The sequence below is a fragment of the Chrysemys picta genome, unplaced genomic scaffold, assembly GCF_011386835.1.
Source record: "Chrysemys picta bellii isolate R12L10 unplaced genomic scaffold, ASM1138683v2 scaf3542, whole genome shotgun sequence".
In the NCBI taxonomy this organism is placed as follows: Eukaryota; Metazoa; Chordata; order Testudines; family Emydidae; genus Chrysemys; species Chrysemys picta.
The window spans coordinates 1-5,931 of record NW_027056243.1 but is presented as its reverse complement, the minus strand read 5'-3'; the positions used below and the strand labels follow the sequence as shown (position 1 = coordinate 5,931).

The 5,931-nt window shown below is 46.2% G+C and overlaps 1 long non-coding RNA gene across 1 annotated transcript; it reads right to left on the bottom strand.

Moving 5' to 3' along the window:
- Positions 1-1,470: 1,470 nt before the first annotated feature.
- LOC135980479 (uncharacterized) lies at positions 1,471-3,271 on the bottom strand. Its single transcript, XR_010597530.1, has 4 exons — positions 3,199-3,271; positions 2,973-3,086; positions 1,859-1,932; positions 1,471-1,595 (listed from the first exon to the last, which is right to left on the bottom strand). It is a non-coding gene; the product is annotated as an uncharacterized LOC135980479 (long non-coding RNA).
- Between the last annotated feature and the right edge of the window lie 2,660 nt (positions 3,272-5,931).

Here is a 5,931-nt window from a genome sequence, read left to right as displayed (position 1 = left end):
CACAGTTCCAGCCCCAGTATCTGTTCAAATCCAGGATCACCAAATCTAAATTTCAGAAGGGGGGGTTCAGACAGTGGAAAGAATTAAGGGAAGATCTCTGCAACATGATTCCTTCCAGGTAAGTTGCTTTATATCTTTTCTCTAATGTGAACCACATACTCCATGATGAAGGGGTCACACCATCCCTGACATGAATTTGACATGCTGTTCCTCCATTATGCTGACTATGCAAAAAGCTTCCTTGTGGAGAGGTACAAGGAATGTAAGGAAGAATGTCCCTATTTCAAGAAGCAGTAGCAATAGGTCACTTACTTGGGACATTCCACTGACTGAGGTGTCCAGACATTGCAGGATGTCAATGCACAGGGTTTGGATAGTGCTTTCTTCCTCAATAGCCTGGGTGAGAAGTGTTGTACCCTGCTGTGAGATAGCTATATAGAACTTATGAGCTAGTAGCAAGACACTGGCTATAGAATCAGTGTCCTTCTCTTACAAAGCCATCTTGAACATTGACCTATGCCTGCTTTTATATTGCACTGGAAGTGCACAAACGTCTGAAGGGAAGAGCATAATAGAAACTCCTAACTGGTGGGTCAGATCCCAGGCTTAGGAAAACCCTAAAGTGAAGGGAATGATTCACTGAACACAATAGAGTTCCCCCAACAGTGTTAAAATTTTTTAAATTTGAAAAACTGTTTCATCTTTTTATCTCTGAGGAAAAATATTCAGTCTCTGCCCAATGGAAATAAATATGCAGAACCAGGGGGGTCCACTCTGTTTGTTCTGATGCCCCAACCAGCTTGGGTCATTCTGTGTGTAGTGAGTGTGATTCTATCAACAACTTACTGTAAAGTTGAACTGTTTATGTTAATACATATCATGGATCCAGTCATGGAGCACAAAGTGTCTGGAGCCCCTGGCTGTGTCCATGGATAGAAATACGGATTGAAGATATTTTTAAACTAGTACATGTAGAGTAGAGTATGTAGTGAGGGAAATAGGCAGCAAGCTTTTCCAGGCTCCTGCCAGTCTGGGATGCAGCCTGCATAACCTCGGTGTTTTGCTGATAGTTTATGTATGCTTCAACAGCCACAGAATTGGGCATCATTATGTTCTCTGGAGAGTCTATTGAAAACAAAAAGATGTGCTTCCTTGTACAAGAACATTTCACTGAAAAATGGTGTTTTCAGAATTTTCAGTGTCTCATCAGAGGTTTGAGTAACCTAGATGACTCTGTTAGATGTAAATATCCAGTGTGAGATTCTGATCTCTGTTACACTAGTATAAATCCAGAGTAACGCCACTAAAGTCAGTGGAGTTACCTTGACTTTACACCAATATAACTGATCAGATTCTGGCTCTAATCATTCAGTCCAGCTGTCCTTGAGTCAAAACTCCCACGGAAGGCAAGGGGAGCAATCAGCATGCAAGAATGGTAGGACCGAGTCCTACGTGTTAAGAACTCTCCTTACCAGTTTGCTGGTGGACACACTGAACTCGTGGAAAACATATGCTACCATATCCCATGCTGCACAATTCTCCACACTTCCTGAACTGAGCAGCCTCCTGATGAAATGAAGAACTGCCTTCCTCACCTGCAAGGGTAGAGATTACACACAAGAGTTCTTGTTATCCCTTCTGCCTGATATAGGAGATAGGATAGGAGAGTCCTTATGCTTTTGAGTTTATCTCCTTGGATTATAAACATGGCTACATTTAACACTGGCAGGAGAATGACATGCCTTCTCTAGTCTGCAGTCTCTCCCCTGGATCTGAATGAAAGCTCCACCCAGATATCCATTCATCCCATATCATTGAAAAAAACTGAAATATTTCACTGCTCCACACACAATCTTACCTTAGCATTCTGATCACTGAGAGTGGATTTCACTGCCTTCACAATCAGAAACTTTTTAACTCTTGTCTCGGGCACTGAAAGATAAGGAGAGGTGTACAGTACTTCTTTGTTCCACTCACTCACTTTCCACATTGGAATTAATCCTGGATTTCAAAGGGCCCTATTTAAGAATAGTACCGAGCTTCTCTCATCTACAGAATCAGTGGGAAAAACATAGGACCAGACTCTGGTCTCAGTTACACCAGTGTAAATCTAAAGTAATTCCACTTCTATAAATAGTGCCATCATACTACCATGATGGAAATCTTATAAAAGCATTAGATAGACTGGGGTCACTGAAGTTAATCTGTGTTTACACCAGTATAACAGAACTCAGAATCTATAGTGTATAATACTGATGAATATCGAGTCAGGAGTCCTATTTTATTTGTATCTGATTATTGTTAACATGCATTAGCCCCAAGTTAACTTCTGTATTTGAAGTTGAAAAATACCTTGGGCTACATTCAGCACTTAGTTGAACCTGTTGATTTCTGGGTGGCCATACGGGGGTAACTTATAGCAGCATTTGGTTCCTTAGTGGATATCCAAACCACTGGTGACTGTGTGTTATAGAGCCTCAGTGCCCCATTTGCAGAGGCGATGAGTCTGTTACAGCCCTGCCATGCCTACAAAGCCTTGGTTCTTTAGCTCAATCTATAGTAGCTCATGCTTTTAGCTCTGGATCAGGGCCGGCTTTAGGCCGATTCCCCCGATTCTCCTGTGCCTAAGAGGGCCCTGCACTCCACGCCTAACAGGGTCCCGTGCCCAGTGGCCTTTTCAATTTTTACTCACCCGGCGGCGCTCGGGGTCTTTGGCGGCACTTCAGTGGCGGGTCCTTCACTCCCTCCGGCTCTTCGGCAGCACATGAAGGAGCCACCGCCGAAGTGCCACCGAAGACTCGGAGCGAATGAAGGACCTGCTGCCAAAGACTCGGAGCGCCGCCTGGTGAGTACAAGTCCCACAAATCAGACCCCGCACTTCCTAAAGCCGGCCCTGCTCTGGATGTCCCCAACTTAACCCTCAGCATGTCGGCCAAGAGGGCAGCTGGCACAGTTGCTCCTGTGTTACTTACAGTCGGCACCAACAATGGCACTGAGCAGATTCAAAGAGGCCACACGAACAGCCTCATTCTCAATCTCCAGCTGCGAGTGCAGAAATGCTATCAGATCATCAGGAGAAGAACGGGCTGCAAGGGAACAAATCACATCCTCACTGACAACAGAACTCTTATTCTTACCATACCTGACAAAGGAAGTTACAAGGAAACCACTGTGCAACTCAGAGTCTCTTCCCCTTACCTAGCAGAACTACACAATCCAACAGCTCTGCGTGATTTTCCGTGCTGAGCGGCTTAGCTTGAGAACAGATCTGTGGGAAGAAGGGAAATGGTCAAAGAAAAACTAATCAGAAGCAATTGAAAAGAAAAGGTTCAATTAATTTCTAAGCTTCCACTTCCTACTTGTCCAAATAGAGATCTGAACCCCAGGTAGATGGTACTGAATGCACAGCAAGAATCAAACACAATGACCAATACATTTGATAAGAGAAGCTAAAGGGTTTTGAGCAGCAGAGCTGATCTAATCAAGACACAGCCACAGTTTTTACTATACAACTCTGACTCCCCTGATAATCGGCTTATGGTGAAATTGCTTTACAAACTGAGCTGGATATTAGCTAAGAAAATGAGACCGCTACCTGCTTACTCTTGAGCCTGCAGAAATCAGTAAGGCATGAGGAGGTGCCCAGGCTCTGCACTATCATTCGATAGATTTTTATTGTTAATATGCTTCAGATCTGCTGTGCCTAAACTCAAGGGATCCAAGCAAAACCACCCCTCACCTGGTTGTGCAGAGCACTGCAGATGGCTTGAAACTTCCTTTTAGGTAGAGGGATCTTATTTTCAAAAGAGACCTTCAAGAGCTGGCTCAGACTCTGCAACAGAGGGTGAAAGTCAGATGATGGCACACACAGGAGCAATATGTAGTGATTGAAGCAGCTTCAGGGGATTCCTAGATTCCAAGGCTGGAACGGATTATTGCCATCATCTAGTCTGACCTCCGGTACAACACAGGCCATAGACCTTGCCCAGAATAATTCCCAGAGCAGAGCTTTTAGAAAAACATCCCAATCTCGATATAAAAACTGTCAGTGAGGGAGAATCCACCTCGGCCCTTGGTAAATGGTTCTAATGGTTAATTATCTCACCATTAAAAATGTACGCCGTATTTCCAGTCTGAATGTGTCTCGCTTCAGTTTCTAGCCATTGGATCAAGTTACACCTTTCTCTGCTAAACTGAAGAGCCCATTATAAAACATGAATCCCTCGTGTAAGATATTATAGACTGTCATTAAGTCACCCTGTCACAGGATAGGTCCACCCAGTCAGGGTGGTACCAGGTTGTGGAGGAATTGAAGTAGATCTGGGGCGGCCCAACTGGCCTAGTCTCCCTAGTCACCGCAGCAGTCCTGGCTCCTAGGGCAGCATAGCCTAATGGTCGGGATCAGTGCAGCAGCCCTTCGGTGAGGGTCCACAGCCCAACAGCGTGAGTCACTAGGGCTGCCCTTCTGGGTATGGCAGTGCGGCCTAGTGGCCAGAGTCAATGGAACCGCCCTTGGCAGCAGGGCAATGCGGCCTAGTGGCCAGAGTCAATAGAACCACCTTTTGCGGCAGGGAAGTGTTGCCTAGTGGCCAGTCCTTCTCCACTGGCTCCTACCTATTCCACAGGTCCCAGCCCAGGGCCCTGTCTTGCCGCAGGGGTATCTGCCTCCAGCTCAGAGGGGATCCTTCCCAAACATGCCGAGTCAAAGCCTGGTACCTCAACTGGATCAGTGCTTAATCCACCTAGGCTACTTCCCACCCGTTCTTCAGCAGCTGGTAGTCTCCGGGATTCTGTGGTCTCTCCTCCATCTCTGGCACTGGGTGGCTGGGGGTTGGTTGCAGCCACAGTCCGGCTGGCCTCTGAATCCTGGAGCACTGGCAGTCTCTCTGCAGGAGCCTGCAATGCACCTCTGCTCCCTTCGGCAGTCATCTCAGCCTGAGCTGAGCGGCTCTCTTTTATATCCTGGTTCCAGCTGAAGCATGCCCAGCAGAGATGAGGGGGCATGGCCTCCTCCGCCCACAATGTATGATTAACCCCTGCTGAACCAATGCGGGGTAGGTAAACTCCATCACGCACCCTTTTACTTTCTGTTTCTTAAACTCAATAGATTTAGTTCCTTGATTCTACCACTATAAGGCATGTTTTCTAATCCTTTAATCACTGTGGCTCTTCTGTCAATATCCTCTCCAATTTATCAACAGCCTTTTTGAATTGTGGGCACTAGAACAGGACACAGTATTCCAACGGTAGTCACACAAGTGCCAGATTTAGAGGTAAAATAACCACTGTACTCCTACTTGAGATTCCCCTTTTTATGCATCCCAGCTTTAGCTTTTTTGGCCACAGCGTGAGTTCGTGTTCAGCTGAATATTCATCATGACCCGCAAAATCTTTTTCAGAGTCACTGCTTCCCAGAACCGCATCCCCCAGCATGTTATGTATGGCCTAAATTCTTTGTGCCTAGATGCAGACATTTACATTCAGCCGTATTTAAATGCACCTGTTTGCGCCCAGTTTACCAAGTGATCTAGGTCACTCTGAATCAGTGAGCTGTCCTCTCCATTCTTTACCACTCCCCAATTTTTACCTCATCTGCCAACTTTACCAGTGATGGTTTTATGTCCTCTGCCAGCTGATTGATAAAAAAGGTGAAAATCTAAGGGTAGGTCTACACTTACCCGGTAGTTCGGCAGCGAGCGATCGAACTTCTGGGTTCGACTTATCGCGTCTTGTCTGGACGCGATAAGTCGAACCCGGAAGTGCTTGCCGTGGACTGCGGTACTCCAGCTAGACGAGAGGAGTACCGCAGAGTCGACGGGGGAGCCTGCCTGCCGCGTGTGGACCGAGGTAAGTTCGAACTAAGGTACTTCGAACTTCAGCTACGTTATTCACGTAGCTGAAGTTGCGTACCTTAGTTCGAATTAGGGGGTT